The 16,952-nt window shown below is 42.0% G+C and overlaps 1 protein-coding gene across 2 annotated transcripts in view; it reads left to right on the top strand.

The window, feature by feature from the left end:
• The window catches only part of MAP3K5 (mitogen-activated protein kinase kinase kinase 5), a 759,411-nt gene that overhangs the window by 667,071 nt on the left and 75,388 nt on the right, over nucleotides 1-16,952 (top strand). The gene's annotated exons all lie outside the window — the stretch shown is intronic.

Consider the following 16,952-nt stretch of genomic DNA (forward strand, 5'->3'; position numbering starts at 1 on the left):
TCCAGTTTTAACCTGCCATCTCAACCTGGCAACTGCACCCACTTGCCAGGCCCCAAGTTTCCCTTTTGCTACATGTACGTGACTCCTAAAGTAGGCTCAAGGCAGCCCCATGGGCAGGGTGCAGTGTATGTAAAAGGTAGGACATGTACTGGTGTATTTTACATGCCCTGATAGTGAAATATTGCTAAATACAGTTTTCACTATTGCAAGGCCTATCTCTCCCATAGAGTAACATGGGGATTGCCGTGAAATTCTTTTTAAGTGTAATTTCCCATTGGGAGCAGCTAGAGGTAGAGAGTTTGAGGTCTATGAACTCACACTTTAAAAATACATCTTTTGGTGAAGTTGCTTTTTGAATTGTAAGTTTGCAAATGCCACTTTCAGAAAGTGGGCATTTCCTTGCTTAGCCATTATGTTCCTCTAGCTGTCTGCTGAATATTCGTCTGGGTCAGGATGACAGTTGGGCTGTTTGTGCACTCACTCTAGACAGTCACACAAAGGGAGCTGAGGTGTGCCCTGCATATCATGATGGCCCATCACCAGGCTAATGGGTCTTCCTGGGCTAGAGTGGTGTCAGGAGCTGACACGCACCCGAGTAGTGCTGTGCCTGTCTTCACACAAAGCACTTTCCAACTTCCTGGAGTGTGTCTGGGGCCAGGGCAGGGAAAGGCAGGGTCTTGTGCACTACAAAGACTTCTCTTTGAAGTTTGCCTACTTCAAAGACAGAGATGGGGATAAGTACTGGACCTCTGGTATCACAAAGTTAGAACACTTCTGGACTGAGGACATTCTGCCAGGAGAAGAACTGGATGCTGTAGGAAGGATTGCCACTCTGCCTGTTACTTTGTTGTGCTGACTGGCTGCTTGCTGCTTCTGTCCTGGGAGTAGAAGGACTGGACTTTGCTGTCTATAGCCTGCTTTCCAAGGTTCTCCAAGGGCTCGACCTGAGCTTACCTCCTATTAAGAAGTCTCAGGGCCATCAGAGACTTCACCTGACAGCACCGGAACTCTCTTGCTGACAGTCCTTACTTGCCAAGTGTCAATTCCAGTTCCTAGGTCCTTGGAAGTGAGCTCTGATGCAACCAAGACGAAACCAAGCACATCGACTCCAGAGCGACTTTGGATCTGGTGCCGCTGTCTGACTCCATGCCGCTTCCTGCACCGGAGCAATGGTCCCCGCTGAATGAAACGACCTGCAACACAGGCCCGATGCTGCCGCAGTGCCTTCAAAGTCCCACCACAGCGTGAGTCCCCAGTGCCATGTCCCTGACATCTGGGGCTCCCGTCTCCGCTGCAGCATCTGTGGCCCCGTGGTGTGGTCGTGACACCACAAAATTAACGCCTCACATGTTGACCTGCTGAATTCATCGACCCCGCCTTGTCGTAAGAAACCGCCACCTCGCCACCGACGCCTCATCACCTCCCCTGCAACTGTAAGGAAATGACACCTCATCTACCCTTTCAAGCAGTAAGGAACCAACACCTCACCTCCTCGGTAGCAGTAAGGAACCAACTCTGCCCCTGCCCCAGCAACGCCGCATCTCCCAGACTCCCAGCAACATCTTTGTTTCCTCATTGTTTTCTAAATTACTGTACCTGGGGTCTGAGCAACTCCATGACTGCCCGCACTGCCTCGATAGGGGCGTTGGACTGTTGGGAACGACTCAGTCAAGACACTGTGATAGCTCCAGTTGGAGCTATTGTGTTTCTAAACTCTTTACTAAGATTTACTCTTTGAAAATGTGTATCTTTACTTGTGTATATTGGATTGTTGTTGTTTTGCTCTTGTTTTACTTAGATAAATATTGGCTATTTTGCTAAGCTTGTGTGGATTACTTTTGTGGTGTTTTCACTCTGTGCGTGTGTGTGTGTGTGTGTGTGTATACACACAAATACTTCACACATTGCCTCTGAGATAAGCCTGACTGCTTGAGCCAAGCTGCCAAGGGGGTGAACTGGGGTAATCTTAGCTGTGAGGGTCCCTACTTGGACAGGGTGCAAACCATTGCCAACTAGAGACCCCATTTCTAACAGCATCGTTCAGTATTTTCTATTAATCATGGGCGAAAAGTCACTAATCCAGAAAATCTAGTATTTGATCATTTAAGCACGGTTTAGGGGTCTGGACAGGGGTGTAAATAGTGTTACAATTATAGTGATTTTAATGGTTAAGGATACTCTAGAGGTAGTAGTTAGTGATATGGTTTAGGTGTGAGTTAAAATTGTGGTTATGTTGAGGATTATTGTTTGGGTTACAGGTATGCATAAAGGTTAGGTTATTGTTACAGGATTCATTTGTTTATTCTTGTTTTCCTTATAATGTTGTTTTATAATTGTCCATGCAATTCAAAGTACATTGTTACTCCATAATCGCTTCTCCATACATGCCTTTATAATTTTTTCATTCACCATGTTAGGGCTTCTGCTTGCAGAATGAATTACTGAGTGTATGTTATGGTAAGATTGCACGCATGTGTCAAAATTAGGTAGACAAATGTCCTCTTTTAGAGAGGCTACTTCATGCTATGTCATCATGCACATGGTTTCCAGTTGTGTGCTTTTCACCTTCAAACATTTGCTGCCAGGTGTTTTGGTCTCATCGAGCATTAAAGCAAACCAAGACCACTGAACCCAGCACCCAGAATGCATTAGCTGGCAACAAGAATTCATAGGACTAGAAACAGTATCCATGACAACAATGAATGCGGTGGCCTTGCTATCCTGTATGTAAGCTCTTGTTGGTCCCCTTAGGTGTCAGTGAATGACGTGGCAAAGAAGTGGGTGGATAACCTTCCACTGACATCTAAGTCACCCCTGCAGTCTGTGTGTGTGTGTGTGTACTAGGGAAGATTCCATCCTATTACTACAAAGTGTTATACCTACCATTTTTGTGCCATTGAAAAACCATAGATATATACATTTTCGGAAGGCAGTGCTAGCGCGCCTGGTCCTTAGTAAGTAAACTTACAAGGAGACGCGTAAAGGCCGATTAACTTTTTCGATCACATGGAGTATCCTGATCACGTAGTGACCAGTGGCATCAATAATCAATGTAAATAATCAGTAACCACTAAGAGAATCATTAATAAATCAACAATTAAAACCAATAATCTCATAATAACCATGACTCAATAAAGCGTTAACAATTTTTATTTCCCTATTAATTACAATTCTAATGCATTTGGTTAACTCAAACTTTATTTAGTCAGTTCAAAGTTAATTTATTAACAACCACCAATAACACAATCTAATCAAGATTTGAGAAAACATATGATCGAATGCTTCTACATAAGCCAAGAAAGATGAATATAGCAACATTAATAGCAGAGTTCAGCAAACCATTCCGTCAATCATTCGTCACTGTCAACTCACCCAAAGGACCCTTAACTAACCCAGATTGGCATTAGCACGTGGGACTACATGCAAAACAATTGAGAAAACATGAATTCGGAAAAACATCTAAGTACGAGAAAAACTATGAAACAGCGCAGTTGGTACCTAGAAGAAAAGGCACAAAGTTAATCAGTCACATTGTCATAGCTACCTATCCACAGAATGGATCAGCAACAAAGTCAGTCTTCGTCTTCAGGTCATCAATAAATCAGCAACGCATCAGGCTCCCGAGCATGAGCCCAACAACAGAATCTCAAACCGCGTATCCTTACGTCATCCGCATCTCCTGCATCTCTCCCTAATTCTGAATTCTTAGCCCCTTGCCATGACTTTTTATTAGAGTTTTCCAGTCCATCCCCCTAATTCCTAATTGGTCAGTCAATCGGCAGATATGACTCTAACCTATAATATTAATTTTTCAAATCTTTGAGTTCTAATATTTCTTCTTTCACAGTACACGGATTGGTCCACTGTACGATGTCTTCATCATCCGGGTCTTCAGGTATCGAAAGTGTTGCATGTTCCTCTTCAGTCTGTGCTCCTCCCATTGTTCAAGTCCTGGGAAAGTACATTTAGCCTACTCTACACATAATTGTATCAAATGGACTTCATCATCTGCTGTCCGTCGGTACATTGCAGAAAATTCTAGCTAAGCAACTTTAACATGGGGTGGCTCAAGGCCAGGTCATGCACCAGCTTCTCTGCAGCACGCTAGAAATTCAGCTCTTGTATGAGGCCTGGAAGAAGACCAGGCCATAGCTTCTGCTAAGTTCATTCTACAAATTAATGCAAACATAGGTTATACATTTCAATATGACACATTACTAAATTTTTCTTATATATTTTCATTATTTCACACAATTTTAGTACATTTTCGTATAAGTGGCTGCCACTCCCCGTGGTCACAATTTCAAACGTGCACATTATTTTCTCTACGATTCATTTTCTCTACGGCTTTTTCGTTAATTAAAACACATAAACATTTATTAATAATTTCCAATTAGCATATCTGCTGCAACAGTCCCTCCTCTGATGACTAAATATGTCATCACACCTTTTTTATCAACATTTCATAATTCTGTCTCAGCTGTATTTTGCCTTCTTCCCTATAAATTATTCCCCTGTTTCATTCTTCCCTCCTCTGATTGTTTTGGATCTTTTCAATTTTATCCGTTGACTTAATTTATATGTACCCCATAGTCTTAATATGCAAGCAATCACAATTAAAATTCCTTGTATGAATTTTAATAATACCCCATTCCAGATTTGACTAAGCCAGTTGCCCACTGAAGCAAATCCTTGTCCAACCTTTTCCCAAACACCAGGTTCTTTCAAATCCTTACTGGAATTAATTAAGTTAGTGAGTAAGTCTCTTATCTCCTTATCATTGTTCGGTATATATGAACAGCAATGCCTAGCATTAATCATTTTACAAACTCCGCCGTCTTTCGCTAAAAGAATGTCTAAAGCAAGCCTATTTTGAAGTGTCATAGCTCTATCCGCAGCTAATTCAGTATCTAACAGGAGTATTGCCCCTGTAAAATTTGTCAGCATGTTATCCCCAATAGTAGGCAATTTTCATATCTTGATTGAATTTAAAATGACTCATACTGAAGGAATCACTGCACCAAAAATATCTCCCATGATTGCAGAAGAAGTTTCCCTCCTCTGTCGCTTATGATGTAATTCAGTCAATTTCGGAAATTTCTTTAAGTCATCTATCTGAGAAATTTTAGGGAAAACCATCCCCAAATAACATGTCCCACACCATCCTTTAGGAAGACGGTAATAAGCATTAAGTCCACAAATATAGTAGATTCCAGGAATCGCAGGGTCCTGACCCTTCAGCATAAAAGTCCATTTACTCTGAAACAAAAACACATGCCTACATTTACTTGTTCCCACAAATAAAGTGTCAGTGCATGATTTTGGCCTATATATACAAAGCTTCCCTACGTGTAATGCATCTAAGGCTAATTTCCCTTGCATTTTGATTGCAGTGCAAGCATAATCATTTTTATAGGTCCTTTTCTTTAACCCTTTTTCTAATTTCTCTCTCAATGCCTTTCTCCTATCATCAGTATACCCTATAAAGCTCTTTTCTAAAGGTGTGAGCAAGCATGTCAAGTTGTTTCTGTGCGCATCTGTGGTTCCAAAAGTTAGTGTTGGTTCAAAGAATCCTCTAACTAGTATTATACCATGTTCTTTAGCCACCTTAATCAGGTATCTAATAATAGGAACAAATGAAAACACTACGTCATAATTTGAGTAAAAATACTGTATATACTCTTGGTTATAGAATCTTGTTAGCAGCAAACTACAGCTTATTCCATAGGAAGACTATGGTATGTAACTCCTTCCTCTACTGATGAAGGAATTTGCGTACACACAAGACAATTCCTCGCATCCATTGTCTCAACATATTCACTCAACAACCGATAGAAAACGTTAGAGGAAAGTTCTCCTTAAATATTATTATAATCATGCAAGTATTTTTCATCTAGCTTAAACCTCTCTAAAACTGTCAGTGTAGCAGTTTCAGAAGCAGAAATAATAGTAGCTCTATTCATATCATGAACAGACATTCCCACAATCACTATTCCACACATAATTGCCAATCCAACACTCATGTATCTACAGCATCTCATTTTTCTATCTTGATTATTTAGCTCAGCCATGATCTGTAAAGAATCAGAAAGCAGAGGTAACTCTTAGATAAAGTGCAGTAAAAATAAAAAATTAAGGAAAATTTATTTTCTCACAGTTCAATCTCACATCCAGGAACCCCTTTTCCTTTGTCAAGATCGATTAGCAGCTTGTCACATCCGGTTTTCAATTGTCATATCAGGCTATCAATGTCTTTTTCGGTTTTATCTTCAGAAGTCTCTTTCTTAAGTTTTTCAGAATAGCTCAACAATTCAGCTTCTTGATCACCTTCAGGTTACAACAAAATACTGACTCGGAACTTCTCGATTAAAACAAAAAGACATAAACTTGTGTTGCCATTCATTGGTAGCTGCATATGCCCATTCAGGACCTGCGTATCGTCGACTTGCTATTCTTTCTTTTCAACCTTCGGTCACCACTTAATCCTCCTTCACTTAATTCTTTCTTTCTTCTAGTGTCCACTTCTTCTTTTATTGTTTCATTTATAACCAGTTCCTTTTTCTTCCCAATCTGCAATTCAGGCCAGTAATCTCCCTTTCTTGTTCCTTCCGTCAATATTCTTCTCAAGATTGGACTCTTCTCCTTTTCTTTTTCTATGGTGTTTTCTCTTGCTGGACCTGTAACGGGCTCAGGAGGAGTCGAATCACCTTGACTTTGATTCGTCTCGACTCTTTCACCCTCTTGGTCTGGCACTTGCTCTGCCTGCTTTTCAGCGCCATCTGCTTCTGGGAGAACCCCTGCTGAGCCAGGTTCTCCTACTGTATCCGTCAAGATGGACTGTTGCACACCCTCCTGCAATTCTTCAGTCTTGTCTTCTACACGGGTGATGGAACCATCTTCCACAAGCTCGGGTTAAATTTCAGGCTCGGTTGGCTCCCTTTCAGGCTCAGCTGCTGCGCCCTGTTTCACTGTTGTTGGTGCTCTCAACAACACTTCTTCGTGCTCTGATGGACATACCATTCTGTTTGTATGGCTTGCGTGTATCCAGTTCGGGAGTCCTGCACATTTCACAAAAGTCATAGTTGTTAGCACCACCTGGTAGGGACCTCTCCAATGTGGTTCCAGACAGGTCTTGCATACGTGCTTTTTAACAACGACCCAATCTCCGGCTCTCAGTTTGTGACCTGGATCGTGGATGGGTGGCAGGGTGGTGGCTTGCACCTGCTGAGAAAAAGAGCAAACCACATCATCCACACCCTGCAGTAGTCCAACATCATATCATCTGTAATATTGACAAGTGCATTGGCTGGAACTGCTGGTAATCTCATTGCTCTGCCCATGAGGATTTCATGGGGCGACAGCCCTGTCTTCCTGTCAGGTGTGTTTCTCATTGACATCAACACCAAAGGCAATGCATCTGGCCACTTCAGATTCGTAGCTGCACACATCTTGGCAATTCTTGATTTCAAGGTACCATTCGTTTGTTCCACTAGTCCTGATGCTTTAGGGCGATAGCTACAATGCAACTTTTGTTCGATGTTTAGTGCTGCACATAGAGTTTAATCACCTCATTATTGAAGTGAGTTGCCCTATCTGATTCTAAAGAGATCGGAAACCCGAAACGTGGTATCAACTCCCTAAGCAACAGCTTTGCTACTGTGAGACTGTCATTTCTTCTTCTGGGATATGCTTCAATTCAGTGACTAAAGACACACATGATCACCAACACGTACTTCAAACCTACACACACAGGCATTTCAATGAAATCCAGTTGCATTCTGCTAAATGGACCTCCTGCTCTTCCAATGTGGCTCAAATTCACCGCTGTTCCCTTCCCCAAGTTTAGTTGCTGACAAACTATACAGCCATGACATACTGTCTCTGCTGTCTGCTTGAATTTATGATTAAACCATTCAATTGTGAACAATCTAACCCTTGCATCCCTTCCATTATGTGCCTGACCATGATAATAGCGGGCAATTTGCAACAGTAAACTATTGGGCAGGACCATCTGACCCTCCTCAGAAACCCAAATTTCATCAGGACTTTGAACACATTTTAACTTAACCCAGAGACGTTTTTCTTTCTTGTCAACATTATCCTGCAGCGTTTTCAACTCTTCCAGAGTATCAGTCACCTTCAATGCAAAACTTATACAGGTATTGTCTCCTTTGGGCATTAATTCCCATTTGTCTTTAAACGATATACAGTTCAGTGCGCAAAACCCTGCGACTTGATCCGCATATCTATTTCCCAGTGAGATGTAGTCCTGTGCCTTTGGATATGCACTGCATTTTACCACGGCAATTTCTTCAGGTAACTGAATTTCATACAGCCTCTTTTATCTTGTCGCCATTTCTTATTTGTGTAACAGTAGAGGTTAAAAGACCCCTTTGCGACCACAATTGACCAAAATCAAGAACAATTTCAAATCCATATTGACCGTCAGTATAGATTGTGACTCAATCTTGCAGAGACATGGCATGCCCTAGTAAGAGATACCAGTTCTGCTACTTCTGCAGCATATACACCTCGAAGCCAAGAAGCTTCTAATGTACCTTTGATTGTGCATACAGCATATTCTGCTCTCAATGTTCCTGTACCATCTCTGAGACATGAACCATCGACAAAGACAATTTGGTCATTTTCTTCTGATCGTGTATCTCTGATATCAGGCCTTGGTTTTGTACACAATTCAGTCACCTCAAGACAATCATGCTCGATGTCTTCCTCTTTTTCAATTTCAACAGTATCACTTGGAAGTAATGTTGCTGGGTTCAACACTGTACATCTTTTCAATGTTTCATTTGGAGCACCTAATATGCTTGTCTCATACCTTGTCAGTCTTGCACCAGTCAAATACTATGTTTTCGTCCTTGTTAGTAAAATCTCAACCGAATGTGGTACCATTACCGTCAAAGGGTATCCCATCACTACTCCCTCACATTGCGAAAGACTTTGACCAACTGCGGCAACTGCACGCAGACAACCTGGTAAAGCTGCTGCGACTGGGTCCAAGGTAGCTGAAAAAAAGGCTACTGGGCGAAAAGCAACTCCATGGACCTGTGTCAAAACAGACAAAGAACAAGTATTACGTTCATGACAAAACAATGTGAATGGCTTTGTGTAATCAGGCATTCCCAACGCTGGAGCTCTGCACAAACTCTCTCTCAACACAGTGGACGCTTTCATCTGATCCTCATCTAATGTAATCGGGTCTGTAACTTCCTTATGTGTCAGTTGCTGCAATGGTTTGGCAATCTCAGCAAAATTTGGAATGTACTATCGACAATACCCTACCATTCCCAGAAACAATCTAACATCTCTTTGTCAATTTGGAGAACTTCTCTGCAGTATCATTGTAATCCTTTCTCTGGAGGTTCTCCTTGACCCTTTCTCAATCTGGTGTCCCAAGTATTTCACTGATTTCTGACAATACTGTAATTTCAAAGGTGACACCTTATGTCTGAATTTTCCCAAATGGTTCAACAGGGCAATCGAGTCATATTTACACTCGTTCCTTGTCCTGGATGCAATCAGTAAGTCATCAATGTACTGCACTAGAGTCGATTGGTATGGTAGTTCCAATGACTCCAAATTCTTTTTCAGGATCTGATTGAACAGAGACGGTGATTCCGTATACCCTTATGGAAGTCTGCACCAGCTGTAGACTCTGTCTAGGAATTTGAAACTAAAAAGCAACTGACTATCCTCATGAAGAGGCACAGAAAAGAAAGCTTGTGACAAGTCAACCACTGTGAGCCACTCATCATCACAAGGAATCTGAAACAGTATCACTGCTGGGTTCGGTACTACAGGACAACACTTGACCACCATGTCGTTCACTTTTTGCAAGTCCTGCAAACTGCTCACTTTCCCACATGGCTTCTTTAAGCCCATTATCGGTGAATTACATGGACTGTTCAACACTTCTTTCAAAACCCTTTGTTTTAGAAAATCTCTAATTATCTGCGCCACTTTCATAAGGACATCTTGTGCCATGTTATACTGTTGAAGCTGCGGAAACACTACATTCAGTTTCAAAGTGATCTTAATCGGTTCCACTCCCTTGATCAGTCCTACTTTGTTACCTGTTAGGTCCCACATGTTTTCCTGTACTGTTCCCTGCAAGTCTGCATGCAATTCTTTCCCAGTAAACATCGGGAAAAACTCAATCAAGGGGTATTCCTCATTAACATTTTCATTTGCCATTTCAGTAGTCTGTTCTTCCTCATCGTCACTATTAGTCTAAACCTCTATTCCAGCAGTCAAACAACTAATAGAGCATTTTGTCTTACACAGTAGGTCTCTTCCCAGTAGGGAAACCGGACTTGAGTCACAGACTACAAACCTATGCAGTCCCTGGTAATTGCCAATTTCAACCTGTACCGGATCTGTAATTGGATTTGTCAACTGTCTGTTTTCTACTCCCACAACCTGAACTGTTCTGCCTGAAAGAGGTAAGTTTGGAACTTCCGCACTTCTCACGGTAGAGAGTGTAACTCCTGTGTCCACTAAGAATGAGACTCTGTAACCCATCACTTTTCCATTCACAAAAGGTCCTCTCTGATCTACTTCTAAGGACGCTGCAAGCATACATGGTCCTTCATCTGAACTGTCACTCATCCAATCATCGTTTATTTCATTCTCACTATGTAATGGGAATTGGTGCACTGTGTTATTACTTTTGTCTTGTCTCTGACCTGTGACATATGGATTAATCATCATCTGTTATTGATCCATCAGGGCTTGAGGTATCTGCATTTGCTGTCTAGGTACCATGGGGACCTGCTGCTACATTGGTTGCAACTGTGTCAGTTGTGCACGCGACACTTAAACCTGCGGCATGGGTTGGAAATTCTGCACGTGGTTCTGAACATTCCAATTAAGTCCCCTCATTCTTGGGACTTTTACAGTTTGAAATGTATTGACATCACCACCTTGCTGAACAACACAATCCTGTACCATCAACGGGCACTCCCACTTCAAGTGTCACACGTTTCCGCACAGTTGACATGGTAACATATTTTTCATCCCCTGCATATCATTCTGGACCACTACAGTACTCAAATCCGGACTACGAGTCATGTTGACTCCACGACCCCTACCTCTCATCTGAGGTTGTAACATGACAGTTCCCTGCTGCGGCATCTGTTGCACCAAAGCTCCTTGCACTCCTGTTTGAGCTGCTTTAATTTGCATTACCATCGCTTTCTTCAGCTTTTTCTGCTTCAACTCAATTTCATCACTGCAGTATTTTGCATACTGCAACACCTCTTCAATCGCCTTCGCTTGCCAACAAATCAAATAACTCTTAATTATCTGCCCTATTTCTGGTCTCAATCCTTCGATGAACCTGAACACAAAGTGCAACGTGTCTTTTGGCTCAATTGCTTCCTTACCACTGTACTCCTTGAATACTTTCAACAATCTCTCATAATAGGAATGTATCAACTCTTTAGTTTCTTGCACTGTCCTGTCAAGTCTCTGCCAATCAATATTTTTAGGAGAAATTCTCGTTTTCAGAAACTCAATCACCTAATAATAATGTTTCATCACTTCAGGTGATGGTGCACCTGTAACTCTATCCCTTTCTGGTTCACTCGTCGGCCAATCGACTGCTTGCTTGCACTCAACCCACAAATCAGCTGGAACCATCATTTCCTGCAATGTATTCAAGTCTTTCCACAGACATTTAGGAAGCTTCACAAATCTATCTGTCTGCTGGTACCACTCAACCGGTTTCTCCCTTAGTTTCGGGTAATCATTTGTGAATGACAGTATGCCACTTCTGTGCCATGGGACATGAACAAACTGTCCCCCTGGAATTTCCCTCATCGGTAGTATCTTTACTGGATCTTTTTCTTTCTGAACACCTTCTGACCTATCCTGTGAATCTCGTTTCCATTTATCCTTCTTCTTTCCCATCTGCCTTCCCACTTATCTAATGCTCCCCAAATCTAAGCACTCTGTAATAATTCTTTTAGATGCACTTTCATCCCTGCTGACCTCATGTGCTCGAAATCCTTTGCCTCAAAATCTAACCTGTAACTTCTTTACACATGTTTGGTTTTCTCAATCTCTAGGTCATGTTTGTCTGCCAGATCTGCCAAATTCTGATGTATCTTGCTTACCTCCTTTGTAATCCTTGGACACAAGTACCTCAACTCTTCCTCTGTGTAGGATTCCAATCTGTTCACTCCCATCGTTCCGTCAACAAGCAATGTTATTTCTGTAGCTAATCTTACACGATTTATCTACTCTTCACCCTTGGATGTATTTCGAGGAGTACTCAAACTATCCAACCACTCACTCAATTGCTGTGCTGTCAATCCCTGTTATGAGATGTTACTCGCATTCGGCAACGGTACCTGTTGTACCACTGCACTTGGAGTCTGCGGTGTCAAAAGCTTCAAGCTCTGACTTGCACTTGGGCCATTTACTCCATCTGGAAGCGCAACAAGTGGACTAGGATCCATTAAAGGTCTAGATCCATCAAAGGTCTGACCCACAGATGATACTATCTGCACATGATCACTCACTCTCCTTCTCACAAGGTTCTGTGACATTTCACCCTGCTCTCCTGCAATTGATTTCTTCTGCGTAAACAATGGTACCACTGGACCAACAGTAATCGGTAGGGATATTGCATCTGGTGCTGTTCTGACACTTGCATTTTGTGGGAGAGCCGCTACTATAGTCTGATTCATCACTGGTGTTACATCTGACTGTGTCCCTAGCGTAAACTTCGGCAAACCCTGTGGCTGTGCCTAAGGCAACAACATTGGAGTCGTTCAGTCTGAACTAACATTGGCCTCAGAACTACTTGCTCCGACGGCACCACTAAGTTCGAAGTCGTCTCAAGAATTGGTACATCTGGATACATTTTCTGTATCAATGGTGGGTGCATCTGCGTTTGGACCACAGAAGTAGTCACTGCATTTGGAGTACTCTGCACTATTCCTCGTACCTGACCATTATCTGTCTGCACTGGTCCCACTGTCCCCGATGCTTGTGCTGGAGCAGCTAGGGCAAAGCTAGTACTTGAACCCCCTACATGCGTCGCATATGGCGGAGGTTGATCCCTCAACAATTGTGTAATAAGATCCTCAACGTCTGAATCTTCTTCTTCTATAAGTCTTTTTCTTCTTCTTTGTCCCTGAACTCTTATCACTCTTAGCAGCATCTTCTTTTTCTGATTCATCTTCCTCTGTGATTGCAGGAAACAACTTAACACCCTGTAATGTCTCTGTTCTCCACTTTTTCTGTTCCCAGTCCCACCTTGCTTCTGCCAAGGACTTTTCTACCTTACTTATTATCCTCTGAAATTTCATTTCTTGTTGTTGTCTGGCTACCAGCTCCTAAACCGCTAAAGCCTCAAACTGTGCTGGCCTCGGTAATGGCTTTGTCTCATATAATGTCATTCGCAATTCATCCAAAACTCTCAAATTAAACTTTCCATGCTCTGGAAACGCTAAAGCTCCTAATTTCTCTGTCATCTTGCACCACTGCTTCAACCAAAGACATGGCGCAACACCTCGCTCCTCTATCACAATATATGCCGGAGAATTTTCCAGTGGGGTCGGCTTCCCCGCTGTCATCTTAATGTAAGAATCACCCTTCATTGCACTTCTGAACGCTTTGAAAAACATAATCTTCTCTGTTGTATTTATTTCGATTCAATAAGGAAATGACTTTTACTCCCAAGATTCTTTTCACCCGCTTACTCAACCAATTGCCTCTTACGAACGGCTGCCAATCCGCATGCGACTCTTCTTACTAACCAACCTATCCCAGCGTTGCACACTCTGACGTCACACTCACACACTGCGGCTGACAAAGTCTTGCGTCTTGTCTTTTCAAACCTCAACTCACAGGAAACTAATGCAAAATTATTGCGAGCACTTTAACCAAAAACCAATAACCGAAAACAAACCTGCTGGTTTACTACAGGAAGGTACACAATCGCTTCAGAGACCTTACAGATTTTCACTGATGCTACTATCGCTCATGTAGCTGTTCCTCTTTCTCCGTCTCCCACATTCGCAAGGAAAATTCGACCCACAAATTTCACTCTCAACTGATCAGTGGGTCTGTCCTGGTGCACATAGGACTCCCAAATCTCAGTCGAAAATTTCTCTTAATCACTTAACTCACACATCGACTTGTTGACCACGCCCGATCAACCTACTAAAGCAGACAGATTACAACATATGACCAAGTGTCTCCTACACTTGTCAATATAATCCGGAGTCTTAGACCACGCAGGGTCCGTACATCACCAACAACCATGTGGACAATTTATGGGCACAAAGCTCCACACACACATGAAGTTTGACCTCCCTACTCTTATACTGCGGAGTATGCACACTCCTACTAAACCTCAACTGGAGTACGCAAACTCCCTACTTTATCTCCCATACGTCACAATTCACATGCGATGTGCTTAAGCCTTTGCAAGCGCAACGTACCACTTTCACACTATCACAAGTACGCCAAGAGCATGCCCATCTTTTTAGCGGGATTCAGGATCTGGGAAAGTCATTTCTGGGCTTCAGGGGACATCATCTTTGCTGCAATTGCCGTTTCAGAAAAAACAAAATTCAAACTTCATAAAATGAACAACTAACCCTAACTTAAACTACCACCATAACCACTAATCACCACATAACCAGTTCTCCAAGGAAACTAACCATCAAGCTGTTACCAAAAACTGCTAGCGCGCCTGGTCCTTAGTAAGTAAACTTACAAGGGGACGCGTAAAGGCCGAGGAACCTTTTTGATCGCATGGAGTATCCTGATCACGTAGTGACCAGTGGCATCAATAACCAATGCAATTAATCAGTAACCACTAAGAGAATCATTAATAAATCAACAATTATAACCAATAATCTCATAATAACCACGACTCAATAAAGCATTAACAATTTTTTTTTTCCCATTGATTACAATTCTAATGCATTTGGTTAACTCAAACTTTATTTAGTCAGTTCAAAGTTAATTTGTTAACAACCACCAATAACACAATCTAATGAAGATTTGAGAAAACACATGATCAAATGCGTCTACCTAAGTCAATAAAGATGAATATAGCAACATTCCAGAGTTCAGCAAACTAGTCCTTCAATCATTTCACACTGTCAAGTCACCCAAAGGACCCTTAACTAACCCAGATTGGCATTAGCATGTGGGACTTCATGCAAAACAATTTAGAAAACATGAGTTTGGAAAAACATCTAACTACGAGAAAAACTATAAAACAGCGCTGTTGGTACCTAGAAGAAAAGGCACAAAGTTAATCAGTCACATTGTCACGGCTACCTATCAACAGAATGGATCAGCAACAAAGTCAATCTTTGTCTTCAGGTCATCAATAGATCAGCAACGCATCAAACTCTCAAGCATGAGCCCAACAACAGAATCTCGAACCGCGTCTCCTGACGTCATCATCATCTCCTGCATCTCTTTTTAATTCTGAATTCTTAGCCGCTTGTCATGACTTTTTATTAGAGTTTTCCAGTCCATCCCCCTAATTCCTAAATGGTCAGTCAATCGGCAGATATGACTCTAACCTATAATATTAATTTTTCAAATCTTTGAGTTCTAATATTTCTTCTTTCACAGTACACGGATTGGTCCACTGTACGATGTCTTCATCATCCGGGTCTTCAGGTATCGAAAGTGTTGCATGTTCCTCTTCAGTCAGTGCTCCCATTGTTCAAGTCCTGGGAAAGTACATTTAGCCTACTCTACACATAATTGTATCAAATTGACTTCATCATCTCCTGTACGTCGGTACATTGCAGAAAATTCTAGCTAAGCAACTTTAACATGGGGTGGCTCAAGGCCAGGTCATGCACCAGCTTCTCTGCAGCACGCTAGAAATTCAGCTCTTGTGTGAGGCCTGGAAGAAGACCAGGCCATAGCTTCTGCTAAGTTAATTCTACAAATTAATGCAAACGTAGGTTATACATTTCAATATGACATATTACGACATTATTCTTATATTTTTTCATTATTTCACACAATTTTAGTTATTTTAGTACAACTTTGTATAAGTGGCTGCCACTCCCCGTGGTCACAATTTCAAACGTGCACATTATTTTCTCTATGAACTTTTCATTAATTAAAACACATAAACATTTATTAATAATTTCTAATTAGCATGTCTGGACAGGATCTGTTTTCTGAGGGTGTGATTAGCTAGGCAGGTAAAGAGAAGTGCCTAAAGTCTGCCTGCTTCTGTTAGAATGTTTCAGTGTGTGAGTCCACAGAGGAGGCTTCAGAAAGAGATCCTGAAATGATACTGAAGCTTTTGGGCACCACAGTGCTATTTTTTAAACAGGGGCCTTGCCTAGAAGTATTTCCTCCATGGCTTTGTGAGGCCCTATTGTCAGAAAAGTCCCTGATGAGAGTCCATTACCCACTTAAGATGAGTGATTCCACATGAGCGATTCCATGATGATGATTTACATTTATGCTGGCGGACCTCACTGGAACTCGTCCCCACAGTATCTAAACCTGATCCTGCAACTTTTCCACTGTGTGTGAGTGCCTGTACTGAATCAACCAGTAAATGAGCTCGGCATCCAGTGAGGAAACCATGCTTCTTTTAGAGTCAGTGGTTGAGGTGGACAGCTCGGGAAGGGTCAAAGCCCCACAGGGATACTAGATACATTGTGTTAAACAATATCTTTCTCCCGAGGGCTGAGGGAAACAACTCATCAATGAAGCCTCGCTCACTATCATCGTCCCTCAGGCAGGACACATACTTTACACCATCTCCCATCCCCACTAAGGAAGAAAGCGAGAGCATTCTACCCTGTGAGTCTTTAAGCTTAAGTGTGTTGGAAAGGTAGCAAGGACTATGTTCATTGTCATTTGAGAAGAACAGACTTGAGAAGGTTTGGAATACAAAGCTAAATGAGATCCTTCACCACTTGCGTCCTTCA

This window comes from Pleurodeles waltl, chromosome 5 (assembly GCF_031143425.1).
Source record: "Pleurodeles waltl isolate 20211129_DDA chromosome 5, aPleWal1.hap1.20221129, whole genome shotgun sequence".
NCBI lineage: Eukaryota > Metazoa > Chordata > Amphibia > Caudata > Salamandridae > Pleurodeles > Pleurodeles waltl.